This window comes from Myotis daubentonii, chromosome 4 (genome assembly GCF_963259705.1).
Source record: "Myotis daubentonii chromosome 4, mMyoDau2.1, whole genome shotgun sequence".
NCBI lineage: Eukaryota > Metazoa > Chordata > Mammalia > Chiroptera > Vespertilionidae > Myotis > Myotis daubentonii.
Genome location: NC_081843.1, coordinates 75,119,818 through 75,138,619, shown reverse-complemented (window position 1 = coordinate 75,138,619; position 18,802 = coordinate 75,119,818). Strand labels below are relative to the sequence as shown.

Genomic DNA, 18,802 nt, shown 5'->3' with positions numbered 1-18,802 from the left:
TGTGATTTTTTTAAAAGCCATTACATCATGCAGAACAATCCATTTGAGTGTTCTTCTGCAGTAAAAGAATTTTAATCAGTTGCTTTTTTAAGAACCTTCCTTTGTAGAGACCTTTATCATAGAGGACAACATTGGTATTTTTTCTTTTTGATTTATGCTTCTAATCCTGGATTATGTGTATTTTCACTTCATGCTGTAAAGTTTGTTGATTGAAAAATACTCAACAATCACTCATTATCTATTTTTGAAAACATACAAGGTAGCCTTTGACATAGATGAGGATTTTAAAAGGAGGGACCGTATAGCTAAAGGAAATGAGGGACTTCGGGGCATAATCCATTTTAGAGGGACGTGTTGGAGACTTGTCAAATGTGGGATCAGAAGGTGAAGCCTGGCCAGGCAAAGACGTAAAGTGGGACTCCAGGACCCAAAGGTGCCTGGGCTCCTCCCAGTGCGGAGGGGGTTCCCCAAAGGGAAGTGGGGCTGAGCAAGGAGCCTGCACAGGGCTGTCAGTTGGAGACCGGCCCCCTGAAAGTCCCCGTGGACATTTGAGTAGATTGCGGAATGATTGCCTAGTTAGCGGTTTTCACCGCGTGTAGTTACAAATTTTATTCTTGTGATGAGAACTTTAAATACCTACTCTCGAAGTTTGTACCTTCTGATCTTCACCCATTTCATCCGCCACCCACCTCTGGAAACCACCAATCTATTCTCTGTATCTATGAGTTCAGTTTTTTATTTTTCTTTAGATTCCACATGTAAGTTATATGATATTTGCCTTTCTATGACTCATTTCACTTAGTCCTCAATGTCCATCCATGTTGTTGCAAGATTTCCTTCTATGTTATGGCAAAATATTTATTATGTATACAGGTTCTTGAATAATGTTGTTGGGTTCAATGTTGATTCATGATAATGTTGCTGAGATACCACAGGAGCTTAGCTGCTGTTTCTCTCAATTAGCTGATGGTAAGATTTGTTTTGTTAGATGTTCCCCTTAAAGTTGCAGAACCTATCAGCAATGTTAAGTGAGGACTCGCTGTGTATGTGTGGGTGTCTGTGCACATATATATACGACATTTTCTTTAGCCATCTGTTGGAGGACACTTGGGTTATTTCTGTGTCTTTGATATTGTAAGTCGTGCTGCGATGAACATTTATCGTTTCCTTTGGATAAATCCCCAGCAGTGGAATTGCTGGATCATATCGTAGTTCTATTTTTAACTTTTTGAGGAACTCCCTATTGTTTCCCGTAGTGGCTGCACCAACTTACATTCTTACCAACAGTTACCGTTTCCCCACATCCTCGCCAGCACTTGTTATTTCTTGTCCTTTTGACAAGAAGTGTCTTAGTAGCCATTTTAACGGGTATGAGTTGGTATCTCGTAGTTTTCATTTGCATTTTCCTGATGATCAGTGGTGTGGAACACCTTTTCATATACCAGTTGGCCATTTGTATGTCTTTGAGGAGAAATGTCTAATGTTTTTTCACCTCTGGATGCGAATGCACGTATGTGGGGGGCTGGTTTAATGTATACGTAAGTTTTTCACTGTGCAGGTGGTGGCACTTCTCACCCCTTTGTTGCTCCAGGGTCAGCTGTATTCAGATCCTCTGGCCATTGTTTAATCAGATTGTTTGGGGCTTTATTTTTGCTATTGAGTTTTATGAGGTTTTTTTTTTTTTACATACTTTGTCTATTAACCCTTTACCAGATAAATGATTTGAAAAATTTTTCCCCATGTGGTAGTAGGTTTTCTTTTCATTTTGTTGATGGTTTCCTTTGCTGTGCAGAGGCTTTTTAGTTTGGTGTAGTCCTATTTATTTATTTTTGCTTTTGTCTGTGATTTGGGTATCACATGCAAAAAAATCATCACTGAGATCAACGTAAAGGAGTTTCTGTTCTGTGTTTTCTTCTATGAGTTTTATAGTTTCTATAGTTTTATAGGTCTTATGTTCAAGTCTTTAATCCATTGGAGTTGACTTTGTGTATGGTTAAGATAGTGGTCCAGTTTCATTCTTTTGCATGTGGCTGACCAATTTTCCCAACATGATTTATTGAAGAGACTACTTTTCTCCATTGCATATTCTTGGCTCCTTTGTCATAAATTAACTGATCATATATATGTGGGTGTACTTATGGGCACTCTATTCTGTTCCATTGATTTCTGTGTTTTTATGCCAATACCATACTGTTTTGATTCTATAGTTTTCTAATATAGCTTGAAATCGGGAAGTATGATGCCTCCAGCTTTATTCTTCTTCCTCAAGATTCATTTGGCTATTCTAGTAAAATATTCTAGAATAGCCAAAGTAATCATGTGCTTTTTCATAAAATTTAGTGCAACATAAAAATGCCTTTTTTTAAAAAAATATATATTTTATTGATTTTTTACAGAGAGGAAGAGAGAGAGATAGAGAGTTAGAAACATCGATGAGAGAGAAACATCGATCAGCTGCCTCCTGCACATCTCCTACTGGGGATGTGCCCACAACCCAGGTACATGCCCTTGACTGGAATTGAACCCGGGACCTTTCAGTCCGCAAGCCGACGCTCTATCCACTGAGCCAAACCGGTCTCGGCATAAAAATGCCTTTTAGGCACTAAGAATTTTATCTGGAACCAGGAAATTTTCACAAAGTCACGCAATGAGGCAAGGCCTTGGAGACCTCTGGGAAAAGGAAGGGAATTAACTTTCATAGGAAAAAAATATCCTCTCAACAGCAAAGCTTAGACATCCCAGGAGGAGGAATGGGATCATGTGGGAGGTGACCCAGGAAGAGGGAGAAGCACAGGAAGTCGAGGCGGCTCTTTACAGACAAACTACTGAAGCCAAGCCCCGCACACCCACCTGCCTGGCGGTGAAGCTGCGCTACAGAATGCCCCTGCCAGAAAGGGCCAAGTACAGTTCGTGTCCGCAGCCAAGCACAGCTTCCCCACCAGCCGAGCCCTCTCCTCCTCCCTCCTCTCTTTCTCACCTGATGAATGGGCCACCCAGTCTCCCTGTGCCCAGGCTCCCTGCAGTTTCATGTGCCCAAATTCTCCGGGCCTTCGTGGTCCCGCCAAGAAACATCTCCATCCTCAAGCCCCAGAGTGCCTGCTTTGCTGTGCACCATTCCCACCATCGTCATGGCTGTTTGGGTGCCTGGCTGCCCTCTCTTTCCCTGTGGGGCCCCTGGGATGTGCTTGTCTTTGTTGGCACGTGCTGCCTGGCACATAGTAGGCCCTCAGACTGTTGGTTAGCTTGAGTGGAATTGCCTGTCCTCCTGCCACCTGTAAGCTCCCTGCTTCACAGGGAAAGCAGGCAAACCCGTAGCACAGGACTCAGAGTGCAGCATCGAGGGACCACCTCTTATTTTCTGAGGCTCTAAATAGAAACGTCATTACTGCCATGAATTAGCCGCTGTTCTGAGAACAGTGGAAACACAGAGCCCAGATGCCCTGAGCCGTTGACGTCACCTAATGGTGCTGCACAGGCCTAGAGGGACACTTAGGTTTTCTCTCCGGCTGGCCGCAGGGTCCCTCCTCCTCACAGAAGGAGGCCGAAGGGAGTGGTGGTGGGCTGTGACGGGCAGGGCTCCCCAGAGGGCGGGAGCAGCCTGTCTGCGGGCGGTTCTGGGGGCGCTGCTTTCTGGGGTGTAGCCCTGACGTCAAAACGTATCCATGGGTTTGCACTGTAACAAGGACTGACACTGTAAGCCAGGCTGCTGTCTGCTTGTCGGCAGCACAGACTTCTTTTCCCACGTGGACCCTGCAGCTCTTCGCCAAGAGGCTGGAAATGCTCGGTGAGGGTTGCCTGCTGTACACATCACCTCCCCCCTCGTCACACACACACTTTCTCCCCAAATAGATACTGAAAACCTGTACTGTGCTGCCACCAGGGACACAGAGTCTCTGTCCCAGGAGCCACAGGGGCCACAGACAGGTCAGCAGGGAACATTTCCAGAGCGCAGCATGGAAGGTGCGAACCAAGCGCTGGGCCCACGGAGAGGAGCCAGGCTGTTTCAGGGGTGATCTAGGACGGGGGGCCACAAACTGCAGCCTTCAGGCCAAAGGCAGTTTGTTTTGTAAATAAAGTCTTATTGGAACACAGCCACACTCCGTTGTTATGAAGCACTGTGGCTACATAACTAGTTACAGCAGAGACGGTATGGCCTGCATAGCCTAACATAGTTACTGCCTGGACCTTTACAGAACACGCTAGCTGACCCCATTTCTAGGGGAAATCTTTCTCTTCTCATTTTTGTAGGCCAGGGACAGTCTGCCTTCCCACCTTCGCCTCCAAGCCGTGGCCATGGGAATACAGGGAGCACAGCGCTCCAAAGCCAGTGGCCAGTGGCCAGTGGTGGGCGAGGAGCCCCGGGAGAGCGTGAGAGCCAGGGGCAAGAAGGCAGGGCTGCAGTGGGGATGTGGGTTGGATCATCTGGTCCCCGGCTCATGGAGGGACGGCCACGGGCACGGAGAAGCCTCAGGGAGGTGCAGGTTTTCATGTCCAGTGAGGGGCAGTGGTTTTCGTGTGAAGTTGGGGCACGGCCCACCCAGAGAGCAGCCCCCAGGAGAGAAGCCCCGTTCCCGGGGTGAGAGCAGCGGAAGGTCGGCGCCCGGCTCGGAGGGAGCTTCCGCCGCCTGGCTGCTCAGGGTCTAGGACAGTGATGGCGAACCTTTTGAGCTCGGCGTGTCAGCATTTTGAAAAACCCTAAAAAAACCTCTGGTGCCGTGTCACATATAGAAATTTTTTGATATTTGCAACCATAGTAAAACAAAGATTTATATTTTTGATATTTATTTTATATATTTAAATGCCATTTAACAAAGAAAAATCAACCAAAAAAATGAGTTCACGTGTCACCTCTGGCACGCGTGTCACAGGTTCGCCATCACTGGTCTAGGACGAAGGCTGATGGAGAGCAGCATGAGACCCATCTGACCTGGATTTTGCACAAGGCTTCCCAGGGCTTGAAAACGGAGCATCCTGCCTTTGGCATTCCAGGGGCCACCGTGTCACCCTTGTTTCATGACAGGAAGGTTGTTTCAACCATGGGAAACATAGGCAGGGCATAGTCTCTGAGTGAAGAATAGCTATTTAACTTGAGTTGCCCTGGCTTGATGGAAAAACTGTGTCTTCCACTGCAGGCTGACACCGGCCTGGGGACAGACATTTGGGAGTCACTGATTCAAAAGTGCTTTGACATACACAACTTGTTTGGAAATGGTAGAGGCTGAAATGGGGGCTGCATTGGCCAAGTCTGCAATGATGAAATTTTGCTTGGAGATGAACTCTTGGGGGTTCATTCATTTTTTGTTTGAGAGTAAGCTCTTTAATGTTGAAATTGCTGTGAAGATTGGGAAAAATAGGTTTACTACAATAATAATGCACAAGGCCAAGCTTGTCAGAAGTGTGTACAAGATACGAAGGGTACAGGGTCTCAGGGAGTAAGAAGGGAAAGAGGACAGGTCTTCAGCTTTGTGAAGACTTCCTGTGGGGAAGGAGGGACGCGGCCTTGAAGGCAAAAGCACTAGACTGTTTTAAGGGGTCAGGTTAGACTCAGTATAAGGAGAAATTATTAGAATTGGCCAGAGTTGGTAGCCTTAGTAGGTAGTGAGTTGATCACCAAGGGAGGTAACCAAACAGAAGTAGATTGAACCCTTGGTAGGAAAAGCTGTTTAAGAAAGTTACTCATTGGCCAGATGTTAGACTACATACGTGATTCTCCAAGTGTGGTTCCCTGGAGCCGCTCCTCACCCACGAGGTGACGGTGACACTTCTGTCTGCATCACCCATTGGACCAAATCTTACATGTTTTAGGTCAGTTCTCACCTTGTCCCCGTCCCACTGTGTGTGCCCAGTAGACATCAGGAACTTATTTTGAAAACTAATTTTGACTCTCAACACAGTAGCCTGTGGAAGCTGTAGGAAATCAGAGATGCAGCTCTGTCTAGCCCCAGATTATTATTACAGACAGAGTTTTGATATGTATATAGCCAGCGTATGTCTCGGGTGCTGCTACGAAGAATATTTGCTGTATTCTCCCAAGGCACACGTCCAAGTGTGACTCCTTGAAAGGTAGTTGGAGAAAAGGGAGCCTGCAATTGAAAGCATGACCTCTGCGACCCCGAGAGTGGCTGTTCACATTCAGAAATGTATTTTATGTGACCGATATACTACCGTGACACTGAGCTTGTACACATGTCCTCTACTCACAGTGGGTGCCCCAAATATTTGTTGACATATTTGGTAAAGCCACTAAATAAACAAAATTTTTCCATTTAGCTTTAGTACATATTTGCACAAAGCTATTTAAAGAGAGGCCTCTGATATTGCATAACCACATTTTTCTCGAGAAACCACATTTAAACAGCCAAACCCTGAGCTCATGCGCATGGAGCACCTGCTGCATGTCTGAAAGCACAGACCAGTAGGAGCTCTGAGCAGGGACGGGGACAGGCAGGGACGCTGAGAATTCATGATAGAATTCTGTGGGAATATTGGCCCACTTGATGTTTGTCTCATAATTCCCTTAAGCTATTTACTCTTTTACGTTCTTTTTCTGTTTCTGCTCCGAATGGATGAATGCCACTTCCCTGTCTTCACATTTGCTGATCCTTTATTCTGCTTCATCTAGTCTGCTGTTGAACCCCTCCGCTGACTTACTTGGCTTAGCCACGGTATTTTGCCGCTCTGTGAGTTCTCTTTGGTACTTTTTTTAACATTCTCTCTTTGTTGAAATTCTCACTTTGCGCATTATTTCCTGACCTCAGTGAGCATATTCATAACCATTATTTTGAACTCCTTGTCAGATAAGTCACTTATCTTCATTTAATTACAGTCATTTTTTGAGGTTTTATCGGTTCATTTGGAACATATTCCTTGTTTCTTATTTTTTTTCTTGACTCACTTTGTTGGTTTCTGTGCATTAGATAAAAGAGCTGCCTGTCCCATTCTCGAGGGTGTGGCCTCCTTTTGGGGATGAACCGTATTTCCCACCCTGCCCTAGTTCTTGGGCGCTCTGGTGCCTTGTGGGTTGTCCAAGCAGATGACTCTGTTCTTAGTGGTCCCCAATAGTTGAAGGTGTGCCAGGACCTGCCGGTGGCCCAATGGGGAGGTCTTAGTCAGAACTGAGATGCAGGCTGATTGGAAGCCATGCCCTTAGGCAACAGCTTTTAAAGGATGCAGGTAAACCTCTTTAGGCTAAGAGTAGGAAATGCGTGTTGCTGTCTGCTGCCCTGGTGGGGTAGCCTTTCAGTAACTGTTTGTTACAATCCTGTGTGACCTGTGAACATGAGCCCCACTGGACACCAGGGCCGGTGATCAAGGGGTCGTCCCTGCGCGGCAGCCACAGTAAGCAAGGTGCCATATATGTGCACGTGCTCCTGTCTGGGAGATACGAGCAACATGGGGTGGAGCAGAGGGAGATAGAAAAGAGTATCTGCCAGCCTCCCAGCAGTCGGCTCCTAGATACGGGTATAATTACAAGCCTGACCCTCTGGCCAACATTTTAAGACAGTGGTCGGCAAACTGCAGCTGGTGAGCCACATGCAGCTCTTTGACCCCTTGAGTGTGGCTCTTCCACAAAATACCACGTGCGGGCACACATGTACAGTGCGATTGAAACTTCGTGGCCCATGCGCAGAAGTCGGTATTTTGTGGAAGAGCCACACTCAAGGGGCCAAAGAGCCGCATGTGGCTCGCAAGCTGCAATTTGCCGACCACTGTTTTAAGATAAGCAAATAGACCTCTTTCACAGAAAGCCTGAGGTTTGCTGTCTCTCTACTGGGCCTTTGGGGTTAGCCACGGAGAGTCTGTGTGAACCCTTTAAGAGCTGTCTATTAGTTTCTGATAGCCTGATGGGTCTTGTGGATGCAAGCCTCATTGGCTTTCAAACCTAGATGTTTTGGGGGCCATCCCTCATGTGAAAGTCTTACAAATTGGGGCCAGATGGGGAGTCTAAATCCTTCACTCCTCAGGGAGAAACTGGGAACTGTGAGTTTCCTCCCAATTGTGTGTTGCCCCTCCAAGAGTGGGGTTTTGGGCAAGATTGTTTCTCGGTCTCTCCGCCCCTGTTACTGGACTAAGGAGATTCATTTGCCTGCATGCATCAAAGCCCAATAAGACATGAACAGGAGTTTGCAGCAAAGAAAGTACAGTGGGGCCTTGACTTACGAGTGTCCCGACTGAAGAGTTTTTCGAGATACGAGCTGTCACTCGGACAATTTTTTGCTTTGAGTTGCAAGCTAAAATTCAGGTTACGAGCCAGCTTCAGATACCTCACCGCTAGTTGGCGCAGCGAATGTCACAGTGAACACCACAACATCAGCCCAGCATCACGTGTCTCACTCGTTCACTTTTTGATTTGACATACGAGTAATTTGAGTTACGAGCTCCATCACGGAACGAATTAAACTCGTAAGTCAAGGCCCCACTGTAAAGGTTTATATAAGGAAATGGTACCAATCCCAGAGGCACAGGTGAGCTAGTGCCTATAACAGCCGTGGGCAAACTATCCGGCCCGTTTGAAATGAATAAAACTATTGAAAAAAAAGACCGTACCCTTTTATGTAATGATGTTTACTTTGGATTTATATTAGTTCACACAAACACTCCATCCATGCTTTTGTTCCGGCCCTCCGGTCCAGTTTAAGAACCCATTGTGGCCCTCGAGTCAAAAAGTTTGCCCACCCCTGGCCTATAACCTTCCTCTCCCGTGGCCCACACAGGGACAGAGTATATGCAGGAAAGATTACTAATTATTGGGACCCAGGGAGTTTGGGTCCTGGGCCAGAGTAGGGAGTGGTTGATTATTGTATCAGGTTCTGTTATCAGCCATGAAGGTGTGGTCAGTAGTGTCTTCTGCTTTCTTGGGCCTGGGCCTGAAACACAGCTGAGGTCGGGATGTTACCTTTAGCTCGACCAAAACCCTGCCCCCTCGATCAACAAACCTGAGGCTTTTTCTTAAGACAGTTTGGAGTTGACCAGAACCTGATGTCCTGGGTCGCGAACAATGAAAATACATCCTGCATATCAGATACTTACATGACGATGCATAACAGCAGCAACATTGCAGTGATGAAGGAGCAACGAAAATAACTTTATGGTTGGGGGTCACCACCACATGAGGACCTGACCTGTATTAAAGGGCCGTGACATTAGGAAGGTTGAGAACCACTAGGGCTTCAAAGGTGGAAGGAAACAGGAAGGGAGGGGGAGTGAGCCATGGTGCCTCAAGATTGGACAAGGCCAGTCTGAATCAAGGAGACAGAGAGGAGAAAGGGTGGGTTGCAGAAATGGGGTTTCTGCATGGTTACACGCCCTTGGATGTGGGGTTTTCTCACTCGCCTGTTGTGTAGGGATTGCTCAGCCTGTTTCTGGATTTCGTTCAGAGGGAGTTGTTTTGTCAGTTGTAGATTTAGTGTGTCTTGGGGAAGAAGTAGTTTCAAGAGCTTCCTGTGTTGCCATCTTGAACTTAAAAATTCCCAGGACTTACTTTTCTGGTTGATTTTCTAGACTTCAGAAAGTGGAGAAAATGGTAATAATGCATGCTAAATTCAGGTGTGCACCATTCTGTGGCAGTTTCATTTGTGAACAGCACAAAAATTTGAAGAAATACCCATCCAGTATCCAAAAACTACGTGATTCAACAAAGAAGTTGCTCACATCATTGACAAATGAGTGCAATTCCTATGCATCTGTTATTTTACTTGCATCTTCCTGCATAATGTAAGTGAATGTATCAACTCGCGTTCATGCCAAAACTCCTCTCATCCATCAGTTGCAAACACAGATGGGCTACTTATTCAAGAGTTCAGCAAAAAGTCAACAAAGGCATTTTGTGAAAATCAATTGGCTATAAAGAATTTTTGATAAAGAGTATTTGATATTTTAGTATTACTTAGAAATTGTGTGCTGTGCATCCTTTAGATCAAGTTGGCCTCTTTTTTTTTTTCTTAAAGGGCTAGATAGTAAATATTTTTGGCCCAACCATTGTAGGAGAGCAGCCATAGGTGATGTGTAAATGAATGGGCAAGGCTGTCTTATAATAAAATTATATTTACAGAACTAGGTAAAATTGTATTTACAAAACCCCAGTGCCCTAGATTTTATCAGTAACATTTATAATAAACTTCAGTATAGATACCTATTTTTTTCAGCAAGCCAGTTTTTGAATCTTTATCAGCAAACCATTTAGTCCTCATTTTAAAGGCCTCCCCAGTGGCCCATCATCTAAAAAACAGCAGCCAGGCATTTTTCAGGAGCACACACAGTGCTCTGTGCTCCGGCCTCTGCCTGCTCTCCACCGCCTTGTGTTCACTCACACTTGCCTTGGCCACACCACGCTCACCACAGTCCCCTAAACACATCAGGCTCTTCCATGCCTCTGGGCGTTTTACTCTCTGCCCCCTCGGTGCAGCCTGCTCTTCCTGCCTCCTGGGGAATCCTGCTCACCTGACACAGGTCACATGCTCCTCTGTGACTTGCCCCAGAGCACCCTCTCCTCTCACCTACCGAGGGCATTTAGCACTTCGTGCACTGGACCCCGCTCACATGGGCGCCTCATGCCCCAGTGCCCTGCATCCCGTCACCCACGGGCACCACTGTACTCCCCCAGTGAATATCCGATCAAGGCAGCTTGTCAAGAATCTTAGCTTTTAATAATCATTATAAGTTGTACTGTGTGTTGAATACTTTGTATTCCTTCCTTTGCAAGTGCTTTTCATACATTTACTCCTGTAATCCTCACCACACTGCATGAGGTAGATACTGTAATCCCCACTTTACAAATGAGGAAAGCGAGGCTTGGAGTGGCTAAGAAACCTGTGTGGTAGAACCAGGATTCAGACCCTAAAATAGTTAGCAATATGGTTACAAAGGAATAGACGTTCATTCTCTGATCAGCCACGTGAGAGAAAGGCTACCCTTACTTGGGAAGCTGGGGGACAGCTTCACGGAAGGGTGGTCTGAGGCGCGATGGAACTCTCCTGCAGGGAGAAGAACGCCGTGCAGAAGTGAGAGCATAACCAGAGGTGGCAGGAGAGGCAGGAACGGCCAGGCTTGGCAGGGTCCCTTGATGTGGTGTCGCGTGGGATGGATTGAGCTGGCGATGACGTTGGAGCTCAGACTCGCAGCTGCCACCTGCCCCGCCTCACTTCCTCTGGCAGTCCGTACCCCTCTCAGTGCTTCCTGGTCTAGAACCATCCTGGTGGGCGTTGGGACTGAAGGAACTCATACCGTGCATTCCCCGCCCCAGTCCAACCTCCGTCTGCTGATGAAATAGAGTTAATGCGTGCATTTGATGGGCCAGGAGAGGAAGGTGCGGCGGGGCATTCGGGGTCCACGAGAATGCTGAGAGGATGAGGTGGCGAACTGTCTGCAGGAGAGCGTGGGGCCTCTCGGGAAGGCCAGCGCCTCGGACCCCGCACCCGCTGCTCGTGAAGGTCATGGGACCGGCACCCGCCAGGCCTGCAGTAATGTGTGCTGCCTGTTCCGGCTGCAGCATCGCACAGTCACCTTTCCGTCATGTTGTGGGTGCAGCGAATCAGACTTTAAAACCCATCTGTCGGGACAGCAGCTACGTTGCCTGAAGGGTCTTTTGTTTCAACTGTCCTCAGAGCAGTGTTCATCTCTGAGGATTGTATTTAAGCTTCTGGTGCCTCGTTTAAATAATTTCTAAGAACAAAATTCCAGTGAGTGTGGATCCTGCAGTGCCGTTGCCGGAAGAGGCGAGGGGGAGGAAGAATTTGGAGTGTTCGCCATTAAAGCAGCTCTGCTCCATTCGGGGGAAATCCGACTGGCAGTGGGCATCTCGCCCTGGTTTGCTGAAGCCGAGTTTCTGGTCAGATGTCAGAGCCTCACTCCAGGAGCCTGAAGAAAAACACGCATTTACTCAGCTTCTTCATGACCATCCGTCCCTAAACCCAGAGTCACAGTGTGAGGGTGGGTTAAACGAAACTTAGTTCTTATTGTCTTAGTCAAACGATGGCTGATGGGGCCCGGGCCCGTGGGACGGTGCCTGGGGTGGAGGGAGGCAGCAGAGCGCTGGGTCCAGGCTGGTGCCACTCGCTGCACATGTGCTTGTCGCAGGAACCAGAAGTGAGGCGCCTCTCTGAGGAGCCCCAGGTGCCGCTGCTCTCGGGCGGCTTTGGGTCTAGGAGAGGTTTGTGAGAAGGTGTCGGATCATCAGAACTGTTAAATCTATGCAAGCGCCCAATGGCAGAGCATGGACCTTGGAGTTAACAAAGGAGAAGGCAGTTTCATAACAAGCACGTTGTAATCCCTGAGGACTACAACTGCTCAGCTACGGGCGCCTGCGCTGGGGAGCAGCAGCACCCGGACCACTTGTGCTGAAGGGAGAATGTGTGGAAAGCCTGAGGCGGTGGCTCTCAGCCGCGGCTGCACACTGGCATCACCCGCAGTTAAATACAGTGGTGCCTGGGCCCCAGGGCTCTGGTGGACCGGACCTGGGGTAGAGGCTGGGCATGAGGTTTTCTAAAAGCTCCCCAGGGCACTCCAATGTGCTGCCAAGGTCGAGAACCGCCAGGCTGCAGAGGGAAGCCTCGAGAGGTCTGGGCCTGGGGCGATCGGTTAGGTCAGTCTGGCGAAGCTTCCTGCTGGACATTTTACCAGGAGACAGGAGTGTGGTTTGACCGAAGAAGCACGGAAGGGCAGGAGCACAGAGGTGGCCGTGTATCACGCATCAGGGCGAGCCCGGCCAGGGCAGAACCCCCAGGGGCACCAGGGCTCCGCCTTTGTATCTCCCTCCTGGGCCCTGGCCCACAGAGGGCACACACAGCATGTTTGCATTTTGGGTGCCAGCAGCTGTGGGTTCAGGCAGCAGGAGTGGCCCTGTGTGCGTGCCCCCAGGCCGTGTAGGACTAGGGGGCTCTGAGCCCAAATGGACACTGAGTCCCAGCGAGTGGGCGCGAGAGGCTCCTAGGACAGGCCTTGGCAGGAGGCGGGCTGGGCAGAGCATGGCCCCTGCTGGCCTAGGACGGCCCTGCCTTCTTCACAGGCACCTGGCCTGGAGCGGCTCCCCGCGTGGTGGGGGTGCTCTGCCCCGTGTCCCTCCCTGGGACTGTCCAGCACAGGCGCCCTGTCTGCAGGTCCTGGTTGAGGCACGTTGCTTCCTGATTACAGTGAGATTTGGGACACAGCAACAAATTAATTCCACGTCTACATCCCAAGCACTGTTTTCTGTCTCAGCAAACGGTATTTTTTTCCATCTTTTTCACATTAATGTTTCATGGATGTGAGATATGGTAGGGGAAGTAATGGTGTGGATGGGATTTATTTTGTTTTCCGTTTCCATTTAATTTTGAAAAATTCACCCAGCACCCCTTAGGCCATGAAAGCATCTATTTTTAAAAAATCATTTTCGATAAATTGTTCCCGTGGCTCTACCGGGTGGAAACACCAAGCCTTGCTCCCCGTCCCTGTGGGCTCCCGGGGGGGGGGGGGGCACACACGGGCTGCCCCCTTCTGCCACAGAAGCACGGTGTTCTGCGGAAGAGGTGACATCTGGTCATATCCCTGGGTAGCACAGTGGTGCTGAGGAACAGTGCTCCCCAGAGCAGCCCAGCGACAGCTCTGGGGGCCGCCTGAGCCCCAGGAGCCGCCTCTCTGGGGATGGTGAGCTGTGGGGATCGGCCAGGCTCTGGCTGGTGAGCTATCTGCTCAGAGAAGGTAGAAGGCAGGTCATACTTCTCACCGTGGCCAGTGGCTCTCTTCTGGGCCTGAGAACCTCAGGCCTGATCTTGGGGGATCCCGGCATCCAGGGGAGTGGAGGGTCTGCAGCAGCTTAATGATGACGGGCAGGCCCTTGAGGTGCTGGCTCCTGTGTGTGTGGCCTTGTCTTTTGATAAGTCAGCTAACACTCAGAGGGAATGTTTGAGCAGTGGCTCCAGAGTGGTTTTCTGGATTAGGAAGTGGCATTAAAACTGTAGCATCTTGGCACAGTTACACCATGGAGTACTATGCAGCAGTGAAAAAGAATCTCTTACCCTTTGAGACAGCATGGAGGGACCTGGAGCGTATCATGCTAAGTGAAATGAGCCAGTCAGAGAAAGACAAGTGTCACATGATCGCACTCACATGTGGAATCTAAGTAACAAAATAAACTGAGGGATGGAGTGGATCCAGAGACATGGAAGCATGGGACAGAGTGCAGAATCTCAGAGGGAAGACTGGGCAGGGTGAGAGGTAATCAACCAAAGACCTTGGATGCTTATATGCAGAACCCATGGACACAGACAATAGGGGGGAGATGGGCTGGAGAGGGTCAGTGGGGGGAAAACGGGGGACACATGTAATACTTTGAATCACAAAGAATTATTTTTAAAAAGAAGAACATAAATACTGGGGAGGGGGAGGGAAACGCTACTCTAAAAAAACAACAACTGTAGCATCTTAAAATATCTAATCAAAACGATTGGGGGTCTCAGGGTGTGAGCCTTTGGCAGTGACTGGCAGCTCCCTGGGGTCTGGCCAGGGCCTGGGTGCGGGGTCTGGTCAGGAAGCGGGGCTGTGGGTGATGCCGGCCGGCCGGCGAGGCAGGCCCCCCACGGCAGGTGCTGATGGTGACCAAAGGGGCCACGCCCCTCAGGGCCTCCTGGGCGTCAGCTTCCATTGGGGCAGGGGGGTAAGCAAGGGAAAAGTCATTTTAAAACAGTTTAGACGGTGCTGACTGCTGTTTGTAAACTTACCGAGAAAGGAGGCTGTTAGAATTAGGTTCCCAAGAAAACACAAAACAGAGACTCTCCAGAAAAGGGGAGGGGAGGAAGGAAAGGAAGAAAACGCGTCTCATTTTGTTCAGATGGGTTTCCTCCTCACGCAGCCGCGGGGAAGGGGAGCGGCACTCGGATTGACTCGCCCGCGGTTCACTGGTGGGAGCGGAGCGGGTGCCGGCCTGGGGGTGGGCCCTGCGGACGCTGCCCCCTCTTGTGTTTGATCATCTTTGGCCCGAAGCGTGCTTTCCGGAGAGGCTTGCGGACGGTGCCCTGACCTTTTGTTCTGAAATACGTGGCAGCCCGGGAGCTTTGCGTTTTGCTGAGGTTCTAACTGCGCTGAGCCACAGCCCCGGGGGCCCAGGTCTTTGCACGAACAGCCGCACTGTCCTCATTTGTGAATCGGCTCCCCTGGCTGTCCCGCTGGCCTGTGATCCTGCCCCCATCTCCTGGGCTGGGCCAGGGAGGCTGGGCGGCCTTTGTGACTAATACCTCCCGGGAGGACAGGGTTTCTCAGGCGGAGACGTTACCTGGGCCTCTGGCATCCCATTTTGACGGCGTTTAGAAAAGACAGTGCGATTTCCTGACGGTCTTTCAGATCCATCTCTCTTCCTCCTCCAGAGAACATTCCCTTTCTCCAAATCACGGAGTGAGAGCCGCTGCTCCTCGCCCAGTCCGCCCGCCCCGCTCACCCCCCGCCCACTGCCGTACGTTGTCCTGAGACGCCACTCGGGTGTTTGTTTCCGTCTTAAAAGCTCCCACTGGCTCCCTGTTGCTTATGAGTTCTGTGCCGGTGACTCGAAGTCCCAGCACTTGTCCCCGGCTCCCCTGTGACATGCCACCTGCTCCCCCGGAGCCTCCCCCTTGGAGGGCTCAGATGCGTGGCACCCTTCTGAGTCCTGGCTCCCAAGTCCCAGAAATAGATTCAGAGGTGGATTTAGGAGCCAGTTCCGCCTGCTGCGTGTCCCCTTCTACCGCGGCCTTGGGGGGCCCTGCTGCACCCCTGGCTGCGTCGCACGGCCCAGCTGGTCCGGATGGTCCCACTCCCCTTGCTCCCCGGGCAGCCTCAGCACCTTCTCCGCTGCACTCCTCCTTCCTGTGCCGTCGCAGTGCCAGGCGGGTGCCTGACGTTCAGACTGAGGGCGGGCTTCTGACCTTACTCACACTTCCGTTACCTGCTCCATCTTAGGAGTTAATCGCTGGACAGGTAACAGTCCTGGACGAGCTGCCCGGAAGGAATAGCTCACCCTCTGAGCCCGGCTAGTCTTACCCGCCAAGTATGGGATATGCAGACATAGGAAAACGACGAAGAGCACAGAGGCATGGGGGAGACCCCCTCTCAGAGGCCGGTGAAAAGAAGAGATGGTAAGGCCTTTTAACCAAAGAAGTTTCCAGATTTTTTGCCAAATGAGATATTTCAGGGTGAGACCAAAAAGAGAGCAAAGAATGACTCCAGATGAGCGGCAGGGCCCTGGCCACACCTTCCTGACCTCCAGGGACCCGGCAGCGGCAGGGAGGGGTATCGTGGGCACTGAAGGAGGCTCTGCTGAACAGAAGGAGCGAGGAGAAGGGGGCAGGCCCGGCTGAGGGACCTGTCTGCTGTCTGCTGGGATATGCGGAGATGATTCCAAAGTGACGCAGTGTCTGAAAACGACGAAGCCTAGTACAGCAGTGTTCATGGCTTATGGAGTGAGTGTTTTGTGACAGGCTCTGGGCTGTTTTGAAGGCATCCGATCAATCAGTCATCACATCAAGCCCATAAGGTAGTATTTCCCTTCTTCAACAGACGAAGAAACCGATACTCAGCCCTTACTCAGCTAGTAAACGCCCGCGTTTAGCATCAAACATCACAACCACTGCCCAGCTCCTCCCTGCAGTGCCTGTGAACAAATGCTGTCTTCCTGGAACGTGCCACGAGCAGAGAGCACACTCGGCCGCTTTTATAGACTGGGGGGGGGGGGGGGGGCGCGGGGGGTCGGGGGAGCGCACATCTTGAAAAAGACGCCCAGGGCTCACCCCCATTTCACATTCCAAGCAACTGTTTCTCCAACATGTTGCTGTGGACATTGTCGAGCACCCAGGCAAAGTCGAAAAGACTTACAGCAAACACCAGTGCCCACCGCCTAGAGCAGCGATGGCGAACCTTCTGAGCGCGGCGTGTCAGCATTTTGGAAAACCCTAACTTAACTCTGGTGCCATGTCACATATAGAAACTTTTTGATATTTGTAACCATAGTAAAACAAAGACTTATATTTTTGATATTTATTTTATATATTTAAATGCCAATTAACCACCGAAACCGGTTTGGCTCAGTGGATAGAGCGTCGGCCTGCGGACTGAGGGGTCCCAGGTTCTATTCCGGTCAAGGGCATGTACCTGGGCTGCGGGCACATCCCCAGTGGGAGATGTGCAGGAGGCGGCTGATCGATGTTTCTCTCTCATCGATGTTTCTAACTATCTCTCTCCCTTCCTCTCTGTAAAAAATCAATAAAATATATTTTTTAAAAAATGCCAATTAACAAAGAAAAATCAACCAAAAAAATGAGTTCGCGTGTCACCTCTGACACGCGTGTCATAGGTTCGCCATCACTGACCTAGAGTCTACCTTCAACATTTCACTGTATTTTCACTCCACATGTCTCTCCAAATATACATTCCTCTGTGCAGCCATTAGGACATCTTACTTTTCAAAATAAATTGCATGTATCCGTTCTCTTCCCCAGATAGTTTAGCATTGCACATCAGAGTGGAGTTTCATTTTGGCTTATATTTTATATAGAATTAACATGTAAAGAAATGTGCATATTGTACGTGTACCTTTGCATGAGCTTTGACCAATGCGCACGCCTGTGCCACCCAACCTCCAAGAAGGCGTGGAGCCTCACTACGGCTCCAGAAAAGGTCCTCACTCTTCTTCCCAGTCGACCTCTGTCCCTTAATCCACAGAAGTAACCACTGAGATGGTTTTTCCACCTTAGATGAGTTTTTCCAGTTCAGAGCTTCATCTAAATACAGTTACTCAATATGTACTGATTTTGAAGGGCTTCTCACGGCCAGTGGAGTGTTTTTGGGTCTTATCCATGTGTGGGGCTCTATCCATCTGTTACTCCTTAGTGCTGAGTAGAATTTTATCGCATGGATATATCGCCGTGCGTGTACCCATTCTCTTATTGGTCAACACCTGGATTGGTTACAGTCTTGGGCTATTGTGGATATAGCTGCTGTGAACATTCTTGTACAAGCCTTTTGGTGCATATATACTTGGGAAAATACTTAGGGGTATTGCTAAGTCATAGGTTTGTTTAGAAGAAACTGCCAGTCCCTTTCCCCAACTAGTTGTACCATTTGACATTCCCAGGAACAATGACAAGAGGGCTCCTTACGGCACACCCTGGCCAACAGGTGGCGGTGCCGGTCTTGGCAATTTCAGCCGGTCTGTTAGGAGTGTAGTTTTAATTTGCACTTCCCTAATGATGTGCTGTGCGCTTTTCCATGTATTACTGTCCTTTTGTATATCATCCTTTGTAAATTTCTATTCAAATACTGTACCATTTTTAATTGGGCTGTGTTTTTTATTGAGTTGTAAAAGTGTTTATATATCTTACACATCAATCTATTGTCAGATACATGTTTGCTAATATTTCCTTGCGCTCTGTGACTTTTTATTTTCTTAATAGTGTTTCTAATGAGCTGAAGTTTTTAACTTGATAAAACTTAATTTCTTAATATTTTGTGGTTATTACTGTCTGTGACCTGCTTAGGGCAACTCTGCCTGTTCCCGGGTCATAAGGATATTTTATTTTCCTCTAAAGACTTTGTGGTCTCATCTTGTACATTTTGTTTTGTAATCCATCTCAGATTCATTTTTATGGTGTGAGATGGGACCAAACTTTTCCATATGGATGTCCATTTATTCAAGCAACATTTGTCAAAAAGACGTTCCTTTCCTCATTGGTTTACTTTGGCACTTTTGCCAGAAGTCAGAAGACTATATGATATCGGTCTGTGCTGGACTGTGTTCTGTAGCATTGAGAAATCTGTCAACCCCTATACTGGTTGCGTACTTTCTCAATTGCTTTATAATGAG

The 18,802-nt window shown here is 49.0% G+C and overlaps 1 protein-coding gene across 7 annotated transcripts in view; it reads left to right on the top strand.

Annotated features, from left to right (window-relative positions):
* The window catches only part of PDE8B (phosphodiesterase 8B), a 214,588-nt gene that overhangs the window by 154,563 nt on the left and 41,223 nt on the right, over window positions 1-18,802 (top strand). The gene's annotated exons all lie outside the window — the stretch shown is intronic.